Source organism: Leptinotarsa decemlineata, unplaced genomic scaffold, assembly GCF_025532065.1.
Source record: "Leptinotarsa decemlineata unplaced genomic scaffold, Ldec_3_MD MMD2_tig00026299_RagTag_RagTag, whole genome shotgun sequence".
Lineage (NCBI taxonomy): Eukaryota > Metazoa > Arthropoda > Insecta > Coleoptera > Chrysomelidae > Leptinotarsa > Leptinotarsa decemlineata.
Genome location: NW_027412676.1, coordinates 8,393,398 through 8,410,667, shown reverse-complemented (window position 1 = coordinate 8,410,667; position 17,270 = coordinate 8,393,398). Strand labels below are relative to the sequence as shown.

The following is a 17,270-nucleotide window of genomic DNA, read 5'->3' as shown; positions in this document are numbered from 1 at the left end:
TCATGACGAATGTGACGGTGATATGATCTTCAAAATTACAAATTTTTTCGAGTGTGAAAATGAGAAATAATAAATAGTGTGGTAAAATTTAATGAAATATCATTGACATGAGCATCTTCAAAAATGTACATTAAACTGAAATATTTGTTCTTGTTTCAACATCAGATCGAAATGATTATTGTTGAAATTATTGATTGATTCAGAGTTAAAAATTATTTCTAACCTTGGGGTCGCTTGAGGTTGATCCCACTTTCACAATTGTTGGGTGACTGAAATTTCAATCACACAACAATTTCACGAACCTCCTGTTAACATCACCTCTTAGTAAATTATAATGCACTCAAGGAACCATATTTCTACTTTTGACTCAAAATTTCCAGATGAAAGTCGGAATTACGAGATAAAAGTCGAAATTACGAGATAAAAGTCGAAATTAAGAGATAAAATTCGAAATTACGAGATAAAAGTCAAAATTACCAGATAAAAGTCGAAATTACGAGATAAAAGTTGAAATTTCGACTTTCAAGTCAAAATTATGGGGAATCAAATAAACAAATAATCTTTGGCCTTTCTACGCTTCCGTAGGTAATTTGTAGCCAATATTATTGGAGTTTTTTCCCAACACCAAATCGCTATTTTCAACACCTCGACACGTGTTTCGATCACCAAGTGATCATCTTCAAGAGGAAGATTAAACTAAAAACTATCGCGAAGCTATTTATGCTATATATACCCTACAGGTGTACCACCCATACAGGTATACCTCCCTAAATTAATTTTACAATTTTGCCTTATCTATTATTTTACAATATATGTTTAAATGTTTAGCTGTATATAAAACAATTTTCAGCTATATAAAAATTAATGTCACAATATTGCCTATCTAAATTTATTTTTACAATGTGTCCTTATGTAGTAATCAGTAAACCCAACAATATTATTTTAACAAGCTATATAGTATGCTATTTGGTATAGGTCCGTCATCGTTATTCATAATATTATTGTATTTACTTATTTCCACACTCTCATAGGCAGCTAGTTGCCTGTTGTTGTTAACTTGTCTAACTAATCTTACTGAACTGAAGTCCATGGAATGGTTTCGTTGCAAAATATGATGGGCGACAGCTGATTTTTCAGGTCTTCCACATTTTAAGTGTGCTATGTGTTCCTTATATCTTACTTTAATAGATCTTTTTGTTTGTCCATAATATTTTGCATCGCGGTCCTTACATTCAGTTTCGTAAATTCCAGACTATTCCGAATTCTCAACTTTGTCTTTTCGACTTGGAATTTGTAGCCACTTGAATTCGTTTTGAAAGTCAAATCCAAACCTGCGTTACAGTGTTTGTTTGACTATTATCGTCTACAACTTTCTATAAAATAATTTCGTTGTTCATCAAAGTCATCGACATTTATTGAATCTTCAAAAAACTATTTCTGGGTGCAAGAATCCATATTTCATTCACCCAGTATTGCAATGAATTGAAAGGTACACAACTGTAGAAAGCAATGAAAAAAATTTTTTAGGGAGCCTACGAAACGCGGTAAGTTAGCGAACACTCTTCCTCTGACACAATCGAATGCCATGGACATATAAAGAACAATAGCGCGAGTCTCTTTATATTTTATTGACTGGAATATTCCAGATATGGGTGATATATGGAAAAAGTCACCTGGAACTTTGCTTGCCGACAGCATACTGTTGGTTATTGGTTGTCTAAGATGAACGCATTTCAACTATTTGATCACATGTCAATGTTCAATATTTTCCATGTTTCCCTGACAGAAAAGCCACTGATCTATAGTGATTCGGAAGCGTCCTACTCCATTAGGTATAGGTTGAAATCGAACATTCCTTTTATTATACATTCATATGGTTTTAGAATAAATACTTGAATATCGATAATTTACTAATGAGGCTACTAGGAATCTTGAGAAATTTTGTTTTTTTTTATGTTGAATTCTTTTACAATTTGAAATGTTTTCTCTTATTTTTCATTTTTATCTTCATTAACTATATTTTCATTTTATTTTTCAATTCTTATTATTTACATATTATGGAAATTTCAATTTTCGTGTAATTCATTTATTAATTCATTTCAATTTCAGGTTAAATAATTTGTTTTCTTTACAAATTAACGTTATGTTTATGAAATGCATATTATTTCTTTTCTATACTACTTCCTTCTTAGATAATGGAAGTTCGACCCTCTAACATAAAATACTGATTTTGTTAGATTGGAAATGATCCGTTAACCCCATGCTCAATCCCTAAAGAGATGGGATGAAATCAAAGGATGCCATCTTGTCAGGATCACCCTGAGCGACCCTGGGAAGTTGGCGCCGAAGAAATATTTGGCGATGACCAGGAAAAATTTGCCCTTAACAGTAGGATTTCTGACTGGCCACTCTCAACTTAGGAAACACCTCCACAATATGGGGCTAGTGGACACACTAGCCTGCACACATGCGAATGTCCGGAGTTATCGTAATTAAGAGAGTGTGTGTTCGGCGAGTCTTGGCCTACTCCTGCCGATATAAAGGAGATGTCTCCCTTCCACCTTCCTGGAAAGGACAGGATGGACGATGACCTAGGAGGACAACTCCTTGGGAGGATGTACAATGGGTCACATGTGGCCTAAGTGCTGTGGGCCTACACTCACCCTCCCTACTCTACAGATACATATACTTGTCATTAAGCATTTCTAGAGAATCGACCTTGTTTGTGACAGAAAATTTCATTGTGGATTATTGGCGAGATTATCTGCATCTTCCATATTATCCAAGTAAATACCTAACCTTCTAAATTGTTTTTGAAACAAAAATTGATTATAAGCTATATTATGATTTTGATAATTATGGAACTGTGAAGGAATTCAAATTCTCAACAAATGTTTTATAAAACCATAGAATCAAATTCAAAAAAAGACACATAATAATATATTCTGTGTTATTATATTTGCCATCTGTGGTAAAACTCTAGGGAATATTTCGAATCACATGGATATAGGCGAGTGCATATTTTCCAAAGGAAAACAGTTCCATACCTCTGTTCAGAATATCAAATCGTGTTTCCTATGGGAATACACTACTAGGGTTTATGGAAGTGATGTCGTTGGCCTCCAGGGCTTAACTGAAGAAGTTTTTTTGTGGTTTGAAAACGTCGACTACGAGGTCATCGATCTTCTACTAATAGTTTATTATCATTTGTTTTATTGTTCAAATTTTTGAGTACAGCCCTGTAACTTTCATGAATTTTATAATTTTGATCAGATTTTCATTATGATCTAAAGCAAATGTAAACATCGACATGCCCTACGCACGTGATATTGAAAATCCCAAGAATTGGCCAGGGTCGTATTCAGAACCAAGGAAAACTTTTTTATAATAACGAGTGAAATGCACAAGTTTTGCAATTCAACGGGAAAAATGCAGATAATATGTGTAATATAAAAAGATTTTCATTGGATTTTTCACAGCGCACTCAAGCATTATATGAAAAGAGACGTAAGTATTTCTTTATTGATAATTTTTATTTTATGTAAAATCAAAAGGAATCTTAATCAAAATTATTCAACTGGATGAATTTGTCTCTTCATCAGTAGTGTCATCCTCACCAATCTGTATTATCAGTGGCTCGATTTGTGCCTCTATTATGTTACCAAGCTTCCACATCTTTGTCTCGACTTCCGATATCACATGCCGAACACACTTCTCCCATTTCTCCGCTGTGACTCTTTTCAAAGCCTCATCAAAAAGTACTTTGAGATCTGCAAATTTGAACGTGGTGTTATGCTGAGCTACAAAATTCTTCACATCCGCCCATATTAACTCGATGAGATTGAGCTCGCAGTGGTATGGAGGCAGGCGAAGTACAATTTTGTTTTGGTCTGCTGCCATCTCATCGACTATATATTTTTGGTATTCAAGCTTGCACTCCTTGACAATTTTTGGTAGCTGTACTGTTAGCATTGAGTCTTCAAAGCTAATATTCTTTGATCGCAGCCAATTTTGGATTTCAACCTTCTTTGAAGACGTTGTCGGAATCTTCTCTAACCGTCGCGAATGATAAGGTGCATTGTCCATTACAATCACAGCATTATCCTCCAGATGGGGTAGAACTTTGGAAAACCACTGTTCGAAAGATTCACTGTTCATTTCTTCGTGATAATCTCCAGTTTTCTTCGACTTGAAACACCACAGTCCTTCAGCAACAAACCCATTCTCATTGACGATGTGACAAATAATAAGCCGTTTTTCTTTACCCTAAATTATGAAGAGATATGTAAGTAAATGAAACAAATACGAGGGTTACTTTTTATATATTGAGATTGAGGCAGGTCTTAACATAAATATAAGTTTACCTGATGGATTTGTCAATCCGGTGGATAGTCCATCTAGAAAGGCCCTCCTAGATGAGGTCACAGTTTCATCGACCCATACTTTAGGGGTAGTATGACCAGCATTAACCCAGGTTTCATCCATATAGTAAATTGTTCTCTGTTGTTCCCTATAATATTTAATTTTGGTCAAATACTCTCTCCTCCATAACACAATTTCCTCTCTATCCAATGATAAACTATTGCGCCCTCGTTTTTTCCATACAAAATTCAAATGTTTCAATACTTTATGGAATGTTGACCGCTTAAAACTTGTCAATAAAACATCTTCATTTATTTCTGTGAGTACTTTGTCTATCGTGGGTATTTCATTTCTGAAAAAGTACTAGTGCAATTTCCTCCTGATTGCATGTTTATCAGCATCATCTATTGATTTCATAATGGTTTGACGATTCTGATTTGTATTCGGTTTGGAAAATGTATGATTTCGTTTATATTCCCGTAAAACATTGTAAATCGAAGCGCAACACACTCCAATTTTATCGGAACCTTTCGATACGACTTCGTCGACAGTCGATGTCTCAATTTCTTCCATCTGTTTCTTGAACACATTCAAAATCACTTCTTTCATCTTAACACTCAAATGTCTTTTTTTGGATCGTTTCCTGGCTGGACTCAGAGGATAGCTCACAGTGTCATCAGCAGTGTCTGTACTGGACATCTTGGAAAACTATTTTAAATACTATTTAATATACTATAACGCACGCCACACAAACACGCAAACGACTGATTACAACCCTGTGCTGGTACCGAACTCGTACTAAGAAGGCGAATTCACCAATGAACGCTGCCCTTTCCATCTGACACTGGGCGATCACGTGAACATCATGCTTCGGTTTTGTTTTGTTTTACTCTATCTTGGATTTGGATAGACTTTAGTATCTAGATTTGGATAGACTTTACATTGTTGGCATATTGTTTGTCTTTCTCGGGAGAGCATGAATATGTATTATCTTTTACATTTAGCCATTCAGAATTAGCTTTATTGAGAGATACCGAGCCTATTTCTATTTTAAATAAATAACCTTCTCGAAATAACGTCCTGCCCATTTGCGCATTTAAAATTTTCTGGTCGAAGCTGAGTATATCTACTACGCGGCCAAGATCTCACCTTGAAATATCATCAAAATAGCTTTGTAAAAACTTTACTCTTTCAATTGAGATACAATATCTCACCATATATTTACCCTAATACTACATAGTTGTATGTAGCAATTATGCTAGTTTGATAAATGGTGAACCATTTTTTTACTTCATAATTTCTTTTCAATTTCCTTTGAATAGTATATAAGACAATAGACACTGAAAAATGGACTTCTCTGAAACAACGAAAATGAAATATTGAGTACATTTCTGCCACAACAAAATTTTTCTTTTTTTTGCATGATTAAAGGATCATACTATAAGACACAAAAATTCTCAGATAAAATTTTTTAACGAAACCGTTCAATAAAAAATAAATTCTCGCGACTACAGATTTGTAATTCGCGATTTCAAAAACTCACCAATGAAATATAAAATTAGAATATTTTTTTAAAACCACCTCTTATATAAAGGAAGTTATTGGAATTACAAAGTTACTCGAAAAAATACATTTACGGCATTAAATCAAAACAAGTTTTGGTCGAAATCATTATTTTTTAATTCCATTCAGAAATCTAATCGGAAATCTTATTCATAATATAACATATAATTGAAGTTGTGGTTACATTTCGAATTAATTTATGATATTTGACGTATCAGTAATTTTCAATAGTCGAATTGAAGACGATTGAACAGCTGGTTTTTCATTTATATAATTATCCTAGTAGCATTTATTGGATTTTCTAACAATTGTATATAAACGCATCATTATCATCAGCAATGGAAAAATAAATGTTTTTCATTCGAGATGGAGATTTCAAAAATACTTGAGTCACGAATGATTTCATTTATTCATGTATTCAATTTTGATAAAAATATTCAACCACAAAAGAATAACATGTTCGGACTGTCATTGTCTAAAATGTTGTTATTGAGTTCGAAATGTGTGGAAATGGTATAACATTGAATTGATAATGAGTTGAACGAAAAGTGAAATGTCAATTATATATAAACAATAACAAAGTGGTAGAAAAGTACATAATAATGACATAATAAAGATACATGATCAAAGCATACAAAATAAATGAAATAAAAAGATTTCAAACCAAGTTACTTCATCACGTTTCGATGTTTAGTATTCACAATCGTCTTCGGGTGATAACTGGACTATTCCTGATAGTCGAGAATATTCATAGGCCACTTAGGCCCTCACTCTTCCTTCTATCTTTTCACTTTCCACTTCAGTGTAACATAGATTGTTTTCCTGTCTGATTAGAGGTTTTCATAAGTTGCCTATCTATATCCATAACGATGAATAACGATGAGATTGGAACCTTTGGTGTGAAAGTTGAATAGCTTTTTTTGAGATCATTTGCCCTAACACCAAACTGACAATTTTCTTCTCTTGAGGATGCTAACTTTGTTAGCGAAACGCGCGTCGTGTGCAAAAATATCAGTTTGGTGTTAGGGCAATTGATCTCGAAAAAAGTTCTTTATCTATATCCACATTATCTGACATGTATGCAGTTTCTTCAAGCTTGTGTGGATGTGGATGTGGATCATATGATATTATGATGATGAGCCAAATCATGCTCCGTTATTAACGATTTTTTGAATTCTCCTCGCTGAGTGTTTTTTTTGTGCTCGCCAATGCGGACTTCCAAGGACGTCTTGGTTTCATCGATATAGGATTTGTTGCACTCGGCATTGCATCTGGTAAATGCAATTATTGGAATTGCAGTCCGCACGTTTAATGGTTGCTATGGATGGTGTTTCCGGATTTGAACTTCCAAAACTAAGATCATCCAGTGGAAGGAACTCACTGGTTTGAGAGGAAGTACAAAGACCTTGCATACATTCAGACCAACGACGCATTTAGCCAGGGTAGTGTGGAGATACGCAACATATGGAAACCTCCAATCAAGCGGATTAAGGGTCTATGTTGCACGAAACCGAAAATCGATAGGGGAGAGTGGGGAGAGGTTGAAGCGGTCAAGTGACCTATAGATAGTCTCCACTACCAGTACTAGTTCAGTTATCACCAGAAGACGATTGTGGATACCACCAATCAAAACTTGATTTTAAATCTTATTTATTTGAATTTTATTTGGTAATTTTTTATCTTTATTATTTTATTATACTGTACTTTATTTTACTTTTTTATTGTGTGTATATAATTTACATTTCACTTATTATTTAACTCATTTGCAGTTCATTTTCTCTTAAGGTCACAATAATTCGTTTTCTTTAAAAATTAGAGTTCTTACAGTTTTTACTATTCATTTTTGTTCGTTTTATTCGTCATTACTCTTGTTTTGTAATTAACTCAACCGAATATTATTATTTTCAGTATTTTCAATAACTTCAACATTTAATTTCATTTGTTCTAACCATTTTTGACAATGGAAGTCCGAACTCATAATATTCACCAAGAAATATTGTTAACCACTTTCCAACGGGCAGAAAGAAATTGATTTAAGTACTATCAATTAAATTAGTTGTAGAGAACTATATAAGTTCACAGTTATATGCGTATTGCTGTTAATAGTCTTTGGCATACAAAGGGCATTCCTATACAATGTGTGCCAATATCGAGTTTCCTTCAGGAGTATGAGACGAAGGACTGAAGTTATCAAAAAATGTACAGGGTGCTCGGTAGAAACGTGGCTTTTCAAAGTTAGATTTTCCCAAATGGAAATACATATATTGTTTTCCACATTCGAATTCTGTCAGAAAAGTACTTGAAAAATATAACAATGTATAGGTATCTAACAAGCGGTTCAGAAAGTCCAAAAATTATTCTATTTATTTACCCGTGCCCATTTTTAATAACAACTCATTTGAGAAGTTGGTTTTCTTATGGTAACGTTTTAAAAATATAGTTTTTTCTGATATGGGCCATGGGAGAGGACGTGCGAAATTCGTCGAAGTGGAGATCTGCAGATTGCAAAGGAATAAATGACATACATATACGCGGGAGGTTTCAAAACTTCACGACCTAGTCGAAGCGACTCCAATTTGTGTTCAAAGTGTTTGTCATGGTGTCGGTCGATTTTCTTTGATTCAAAGTTTGAATACCTGCTCTTCCTCTGATGGTACGCGAAAATGCGTACCATTGTCCGAAAGTTTTTTTTGGGTTGCCCCCGTTTTGCTACCATTTTTCGAACTGCCATTATCATATCCGTAGTGAGTAAGATACCCCTAAATGGATAGTACGCACCGCCAAGCAAGTAAACATCATTCCTCATAGTTTCTCCTAACGTTATCCAATTTTACCATACAATGGTCCAAAAATAATCAGGACCATTATATGTGGAGATTATAGAATGTAATGTCAATCGGAAAACAAGTAATTGCCGCTTTCTTGAGGCATGCAGTTTCGCTCTTGATCGTTAGTTCAGCAATCAAGGCTTCCAGGGTAGACTGACGAATAACTGGTTAAATGTTTATTCACAGTATATTTCCTCTCTTTGTGAAAAATCTTTGACAGCAAGTTGCACCTTTTACTTTTCTTTCCACCCATTTGATACTTTCTTGCGTTTGAAGACTCATTTGCATCTGATTGCCCTTCATTCACAATATTCAAGTATTGTTGATTTTATTCAACCTCAGCTTCTGTTCTATAATTTGCCGACACCCTTCTGAATAGTCAATTCCCAATTCTTTTGTCAATGTTAACGATAAGTTAGCTAAACAGAGGTAATCTTGTAAGTTAGCTGTGGCTGACGATTACGTGTCTGCAATTTTCATTACCTTGATCTGTTTCGGAAATATCAGCTACTCGTTCTGCTTAGAAATACCGTTCCTTTTGCTGTTCATATGATTTTCTCTATTAGATTTTTCAAGAAAATAACTTCTGGGAAATGACAATTTTCTTCAAATTGAGAGGGGTATATTTTTAGGAGAGATTAATTTTTGTATAAAGGTGGAGAAGTAGAAAGCCAAAACCTGTCTTCCCCAACAATTTTTATAGAGTGCTTTTCTTCAATGTCCCCTCGCCCTTTTATTTTTTGAACGGGTCAGCTCAAAAAATTGAAATTTGGGATAATGAAATTAATGCATGAATACTTCATTTTGAAGTGAAATTGACAGATGAAACTTTCAAGAGGTCGACTGGGCGTCATCTGGGAAAAAAATCAAATGTAAAGGGCGTCTTGTGACACAACATTTTGAAGCTCCTGACGAATACTCCACAACCCTTCATTATAATGTCAATATCTTCAACTACTACAAAATGGCGGAACTTTTAATAATTGCCTGAATACATTGACATTTAACTACATAAGGTAATAAGCTTGAGGTCAGTTCAGAAGATGCTTGAAAAGGTTGCCTTGAACTTCCTGACATATGAACAGTCTATCCGATATTTCACGCCGAACATTTTCGAACACAGTAACGTCAATATATCTACAAATATTTATTATTCTCTGACGTATATCCAATATTGAAGCAGGTTCAGTTTCGTACACCTTTTGCTTCAAATAGGCCTATAAAAAAAAGTTCAAAGGTGTCAAATCTGGCGAGCGGGCTGGCCATTCTGTAGGACCTCGACGGCCAATCCAACGACCGGAAAAAGTAGTATCCAAATAGTTCCTTACTTGTCTGGAGTAATGTAGTGGTGCTCCATCTTGTTGGAATACAATTTCCATATCAAATTCATTAGTATTCGCTTCGACGATTTCAGTGATGAGAGGGTCAACAGTAGTTTCCAGTATATTCAAATACAGTTCCCCTGTTAAATTTTGATTAATAAATAGAGGTCCTACAATATGGTTTCCCAATATTCCTGCCCAAACGTTAATTTTTTCTGGATATTGGGTATGTGTTTCCCGGAAAACGTGAGGGTTAGTGTCACTCCGTTTAAAAAAAAGTACATTAGTCACTAAAACAAATATTGTGGAGATAGGTAGGATGCCTTGCAATGGTTTCCGTCATGATTTCGCAGAATTGTGTTCTTCGATCAGGGTCATCTTCAGTTAATTGGTGTACCATTTTCATTTTGTATGGATGATACCTATTTCACTTCAAAAGTCTCCACACAGTAGAAGGAGACACCTCACAAACATTCGTGATGGAATAAGTAGACGGTTCAGGATTTACTACTATCTCACCAATTATTTGCACTTGCTGTTCTTTCGGAATGGACGGATGACCTGGGGGCTTTTTGTTATGTATACTACTGGTAGTTGTGAATTTAGATACAAGTTCCCCCAAATATTTTCTACAGATAGGACGATTCGGAAAACGTTAATTGAAAATCCTTTCGGTCACGTGAAAGTTACGTGTCGCACCGTAAATAAAAATCGCTTCAATTTTTTCTTCCATTGGACGAGAATTGACCATTTCAGAGATTGTTGACGTGGTACCTATCTACTAGTAAACCCGAAAACTAAATTAGAATATTTTAACTGAAAAATGATGTTCATTGTCCTACTGACATTTTTTGTCGTTTTTATAAACAAAAAACTTAACAAACCCTATCGGGTCGTTAGAATTGCCATATAACAGATAAAAAGGAATATTTCTAGAAATATCAATATTCATATGTTTGTCTTCAGGAAATTATTAAATGTTCCGCCATTTTGTAGTAGGTGAAGATACTGACTTCATATTCTAGGGTTGTGAAGTATTCGCCAGGAGCTTCAAAATGTTGTGTAACAAGACCCCCTGTTCCATTTAATTTTTTTTTCCAGGTGGCACCCAGTCGCCATTTCATGCATTAATTTCATTATCCCAAATTTCAATTTTTTTGAGTTGACCCGTTCAAAAAATAAAAGGAGAGGGGGACATTAAAAAAATGCACTGTATGCATTCTCTTCACAACCAAGAAACGAAAGCCCGAAAACTCGTAGATGGGTTTTCTTTCTACTCCAAGCTTCAATTGGCTAAAGCTTTCATTGGAGAACGGTTTTTCAGGTAACAGCTTCTGCCCAATAACTTTTATCCAATTCTGCTCCTTCAAGAACGCATCTTACTCGTTCTACTATGGTTAGGTTAGATCTTTCAGCAACCCCGTTTCGCTCGAGGGTATAAGGAGCTGACAATTGCTGTCGACGGCCATTTTGATCCAAAAATGTGTCAGTTCTCAATGTCTTACATTTTCCTTCTGTTTCCATTTCAACCATGACTTGAAACAACTACAATTTTCAATCTTCTAACGTAAGAAATAGACAGTAATTTTTGTAGACGTATCGACAAGTGCTCCGGACAATTTTAACTGAATTGATCCCAATGTCATTCTAATACTGTATGTGCTCTTGAATTGATGGCAGGAAGTTCCGGAACACCCTGTAGATACACGCCTAATGTCAGTCTGAGAAACAAGTGATGCAACGTGAAGAACTAAGTTAGTTCATGTTCGCTAGAGAAATGGAATCCATTGAGTCAATAGTGCGGTCGACATTAGTACCGTTCTAGAATGAGTGGATGGTCGAGATTGGAGCAAACCGTACAGAACATCCAACATCCGATGCTGCAGTACCATCAGAGATGACCAAGATGCGTTGTCCCCCGCCATTTTCGGTCGCCGGACAATTGCCTATCGCGTCTCGCGTAAAGTGAACGAAGGTGCAGTTCACGCGTACAATCAGTTGTTGAGCTCTCTTGTCACAGCAAACTCGATGTTACGTTGTAGCGCGATCTCTCAAAAGACCGTCCGTCAGTGTGGTGATTTATTGGTGGAAACGGACAAGTTCTCGATTTTCAGTGAAAAAAAATTGTCTCGGTTCTTATTGTTGGATAACTGGCGAAATCTAGGTAAATTTCGGAGTATTACGAATATAGTATGTTGCAATTTTGAAGAGTAACGTTCTCAGTTTGCGAAAGTTGCGGAACACTTTATGAAGTATATTAAAACATCAATTTAATAGTTTTCATTGTTAAGGGAATTCATTTTTTGGTTTTCTTTTATACTTTCAATAATTAGGGTCTATTTTTTTAATATACTGAAGAAAAATAACATCTCTAAACGATTTCACTATCAATAACTATTTGCCAGCTGACTTCTTTGATTCATCAAAATGTTGAGTATTACCTGTCCAACACGGTTATATGTATTGTCAAGCTAAGGTGAAATTTTATTAGAGTTTGTTAAATTTTTTTATCAGTCAGTTGTTTTCTGAGATTTTCAAGCTTCTGGTAGCTAACAAGTCAGCTACCGCCAACTTCTGATCAACATTTCTATCACCATATCATCATCGTTGTGTTTTAGATGTTATTTTTCCTTCTTAATCATTATTTATATTAAGAGGACATTGTTTCTTTTCTAAAAACCCAAAAACATCAAATCTATTTGAAATGTATGTTTATGTTAATGAATAGTTTTCGAATAGTTGAATAGTACACTGCCTTTCTTCTGGATTTTCAAATTCAACCTAATATAATTTACCTGGGCTCCAAGGAATAAATGAAAGATTGGATTTGGGTTGTTTGCATTATTGCTGTAAATTATTAATTCAATGAGATATCAACTTGTTCCAACTGTATTTTTTATTAATGGTATCTGCAGGCTTTCAACGTTATATGTATTGTGCATGGAGGCTACAAAATTTGTCAGTTATATGAAATTAGTTTATTTGAATTGAATCAAAATGCTCTGTCACCCATATGTAGATTCATCTCTCATGATGTACACTAACACCCCGCACGCCAAAAGGGTAGACCTCGTTGGGTAGACAAGTTGCTGGAAAAACAGATTTCAAGACTGTTATTTTAACAATACCTACTGAAGTTTTTCACATTTTTTGTGAAAATCGGCCATTTGAGTATTTTTCTCTTTTGACTTTTTTTTTGTTGGGATTTTTGTCAAGATGTCTGAAAAGTTTCTCTTGGTGATTATGTCTATATGCAACTGTGTACGTTGATATTTCTATCAACGTAAATATGCAATCTTTAATTGCTATTAATGGCTTGTTAGCTATATCTAACTGTGTTCTCGAACAAGAAGGAATGTTATCAAAAAGCATGCATATCTTCTTCATTAGCGATTTTAATGTACGTGTTTTTACTTCGTAGCAGTTTAGTTCATACCTCATATGATCCTTATCCAAATTTTTGGATAATTTAATAAGGAATTTCAAGTTCAGCACGTTTCGACCTGCTCTAATGTATTTTTGCTTTAGTGCTGCACGCTTCAAATATAGGTATATATTTTTCAGATAACACCATGTACTGATATTGTTTGTTTTGACTTGTAACAAAGTAGGTACTTGCTTAAGGTAATGAATACAGTTCTATACATGTAACTGGAACTTGTCGAGAAGTGACCCGAAAAGTTTACTGAATAATAAGTTATATAATTTCTTTGTGTGGTATGTAGGGCGTGTTTATTCTAACATCCTGAAGGTTAGTTGATTTTAATTTTTTCATTATTACTTCAATTTTCACAAACCTATACCGATATAACTAGTTTTCTTCGAGAGCAGATTTTTGCGATTCTTTAACCAATCTTACAATTCTTTCCTTCATATATCTATACCATCTTATAATTGTTCTCGAGTGCTGCCTTTGATTTAACCATGTAGGATACAGCCTTGAGCAGATACCAATCATTCACTTTTTTTTTAATTCAACGTGTGATAGATAAAAAGTGTTACTCTTCAAAACTGCAATCGAATAATAAAATTAACAAACTCTCTGCAAACGCGACAATTAGAGCTTTTCAAATGTCGTTTGAATGCGAAACAGAATCGTAGGTCACTTGCCTGTCTATTTCGCAATGCCTTGGTTATTTTCACTGTGCACGAATAGAGACTCCATGGAATCTTCATTATAAGAGTCACGTTTAAGTCGCAAATTAGTTAAATGAAATTATTTATGCCGATTACGAGGGATCGATTTTTTTTCTATTCGCGTTGTGTTTCGGAATTGTGTATTTTAATGTGTATGTCAAATATTGAACAAAAATCATTTTTTGTAAAGGATATCAGTATTTTCATTATCATTTTTTTTATGGGAAACAATGATTTTGGCTTTATATTTCCATTTAATACAACAAAATGTGTGAATATTTCAAAGAAAGGAAGGAAGCAATTCAAATAAAAGTAACGTAATACAAAGATGTGTATTTGAGGAAGGTGGAAATAGCAACATTATTCAATGAAAAACTTATGTTTGTCCTTCTTTTTATAAAAGATGAAGTTCCATTTACCAAAACAGGGCTAACTTCATTTTGGCACGATTTTTTCGTTATTAACCTAAGTAAATGTGCTTCATCGTTTGTCCATTGTTAGTCCATGTTTTTCCATAGAATAGATTAATTTATATAGGAAACAGCATTTCTGATGTCTACGTTTCTGAGAATTCCCTCCTGATTTTAGATGGTTTGGCAACGTTTATCCACCAGTTTGATTGGCTGTCTGTACGACTGACAAACGAAAGAGCACTTTCTTTAGAAAGATGACTTTAGTTGTATCACGAATAACGACATTTCGGTACGAGTTTCGGGATAACCTAAAGTTAGCCTAGGTTTTTCAAAATGAAGTGTTATCATTTATGAATTAGATGGATAAACACAATTTTTTCACTGACTAACGTATTTTTTCAATGAGCAATCATTTGACTATCCTGAATTGATTTTTTCAAACCGATTTCACACACATTTGCACACACCAGAAGAGATAGTCATTTATTGATTTATCGTTTTTTTTTTGCTATGAAATACCGTCATTTTGTCAAACCACAAGAGTTTCAATAATATTTTCAAAATTAATTATGATAAAGATGAAAAATGTTTGATTTGTATATACATTCAAAAGGAAGTCAAGTTTCAAAACCGCATAGATCACTTCGAACAATTTTTCGGAAAACAAAAAAAATTAAATATCTGCTTTTCAATGAACACCAATATATTTTTACAAAACTTTATATTGTAGACAATTGAATACATTCGATGAGGAAGATAGAACAAATTTTCAGTGTGTTTATCGTATCGAAAACTAAGTCTTCCAACTACTGAAAATTAGTTAAACTCTCACTAATAGTTGATATTTGCAAAAACCTTCGAAAGTAATTTTCATTTCAGGTTTTTCAAACATTCAAGTAATTGAACATCATATTTTCACATATTTTCAAATTGATCTATAACTTTCATGTGGGTTTTTCACAAAAGTTTTTAATGGAATCATCCAAAAATGCAATCATGGCTTTGATTCGATGGAGACTATTGATCAGTCATTTTCTTGAAGCTAAACTAAGGAGCAACATGGCCAATATAGAATTCAGTACATATATCTGTTATTATATCAAAACAATACGAACGAGCTTTGATGTGTTTCGAAAATATGTCGGTTATCTATTTTGATAAGTATGAGGGACGTTATAAAAACTAATTAATATTTTTTATATAATTGAAAGGGGTTATTGTCAGGAGAGATTAATTTTTGGGAAGGAATCCACAATCATTCCAGCGTTACTCTAACATTTCAATACCACTTTTGTAGAACGATTTATCTTTTGCCTCAAAATAGGCTTCAGTTTCAGCAATAACCGCATCATTCAAGAGAAACCTGAACATCACTATCATTCTTTGAAACAACGACATGCGGTGTACGATCAAAGTTTGGAGTCAGTTTATTGCCCTTTACCATAATCTGAATATAAACTTCGTCACCCGGTCTTATATCCCTTTCTGTGGCTCTTCTTTTCTTGTCACTATAGTTTTTTCCTTCCTCTTTTCTGATTTTGTCTCTGTCTCTAATCTCGTCATGATTGACAGAATGAGGAGTTAACAGACTGGGAATTTTATCCCAAACTGCCTTTGTTTCCAGACTTCCTTTGTTGCCTGGCTTGTCTTAAGTTTCTTTAGGATGTCCTTGTTTTGTCTTTCAACCTCCCCATTTTGTAGAGGCCAATAAAGTATTGAATGAAAATGGGTGATTTCACTTTCTTTGCAAAAATCCGTCAATTCTTTTGATGTCACTTGTTTGCCGTTATCTGCAGTTATCGATACTGGAAAACCTAGTCTTGAAAATATTTCGTGTAGTACCACTTGGCTGCGGTGATATTTCGCATAATTTTGACCTCCTTGTAACGACTGAAGTAGTTAATTATTACGAATAAGTAATCTCCACTCGGTGAAGGCCCCATGTAGTCTATAGCTATATCAATCCATGCTGATGTCGGAAGTTCCCTGTGTATCATTCGATCTGGGTGGTTTGGAGCCGACACCAAAGTACACCCCCTGCACGTTCTTACCAAGTGTCCGGCGTCATAATCGATTTTTGACCATCAAACCTTTGTCCTGAGCCTATTTTTTATCGCAACTATACCTGAATGGTCTTCATGTGCGGCTCGTAGGACTGTTTTTCTGAGTTCAGTCGGAATTACTATTTTATTCGATCTTTTCCCAAACATAACATACTTCCAACTACTGTTTGGCAGTAGTGTTTTTCGCAGTCGGTCAGATACACTACACTTTCCTCTCAGATGATCATTTTGATTCCGGAGTGAAGTGATGGATCCATGTTTCATACATTGTCACATATCGACGCATACTTTCTAATTTGTTATGTTTAGACATGGCTAAACACTGCTCAGAATCATCAAGACGTTCTTGTTTTTGGTCAACAGTGAGCTCGCGCGGCACCCACTTTGAACAGAGCTTTCTTATAGTTGAATGTTCATGCAATTTAAAGCCACGCAACTTTACTTCTCGATCATTCAAAACTATTTTGTGGATTTTTTTATGTTTTCTGGTGTTACTGCCTCATTTGGACGTTCACTGCGTTCTGCATCATCGATGTCTCTACGACCACGTTTGACATCAGCAAACCAACGTTTACTTGTTGT

General features: G+C 34.6%; 1 protein-coding gene across 2 annotated transcripts in view; it reads left to right on the top strand.

Moving 5' to 3' along the window:
• Src42A (Tyrosine-protein kinase Src42A) overlaps positions 1–17,270 on the top strand; it is a 261,237-nt gene that overhangs the window by 129,686 nt on the left and 114,281 nt on the right. Inside the window, exon 1 of one of the 2 annotated variants that reach the window (XM_074180508.1) lies at positions 12,067–12,239. The exons of the other annotated variant lie outside the window; for it this stretch is intronic. The gene's annotated coding sequence lies outside the window, so the exon portion shown is untranslated. Of the gene's footprint in view, positions 1–12,066; positions 12,240–17,270 lie in introns of those variants that run through there. 2 annotated transcript variants of the gene reach the window in all.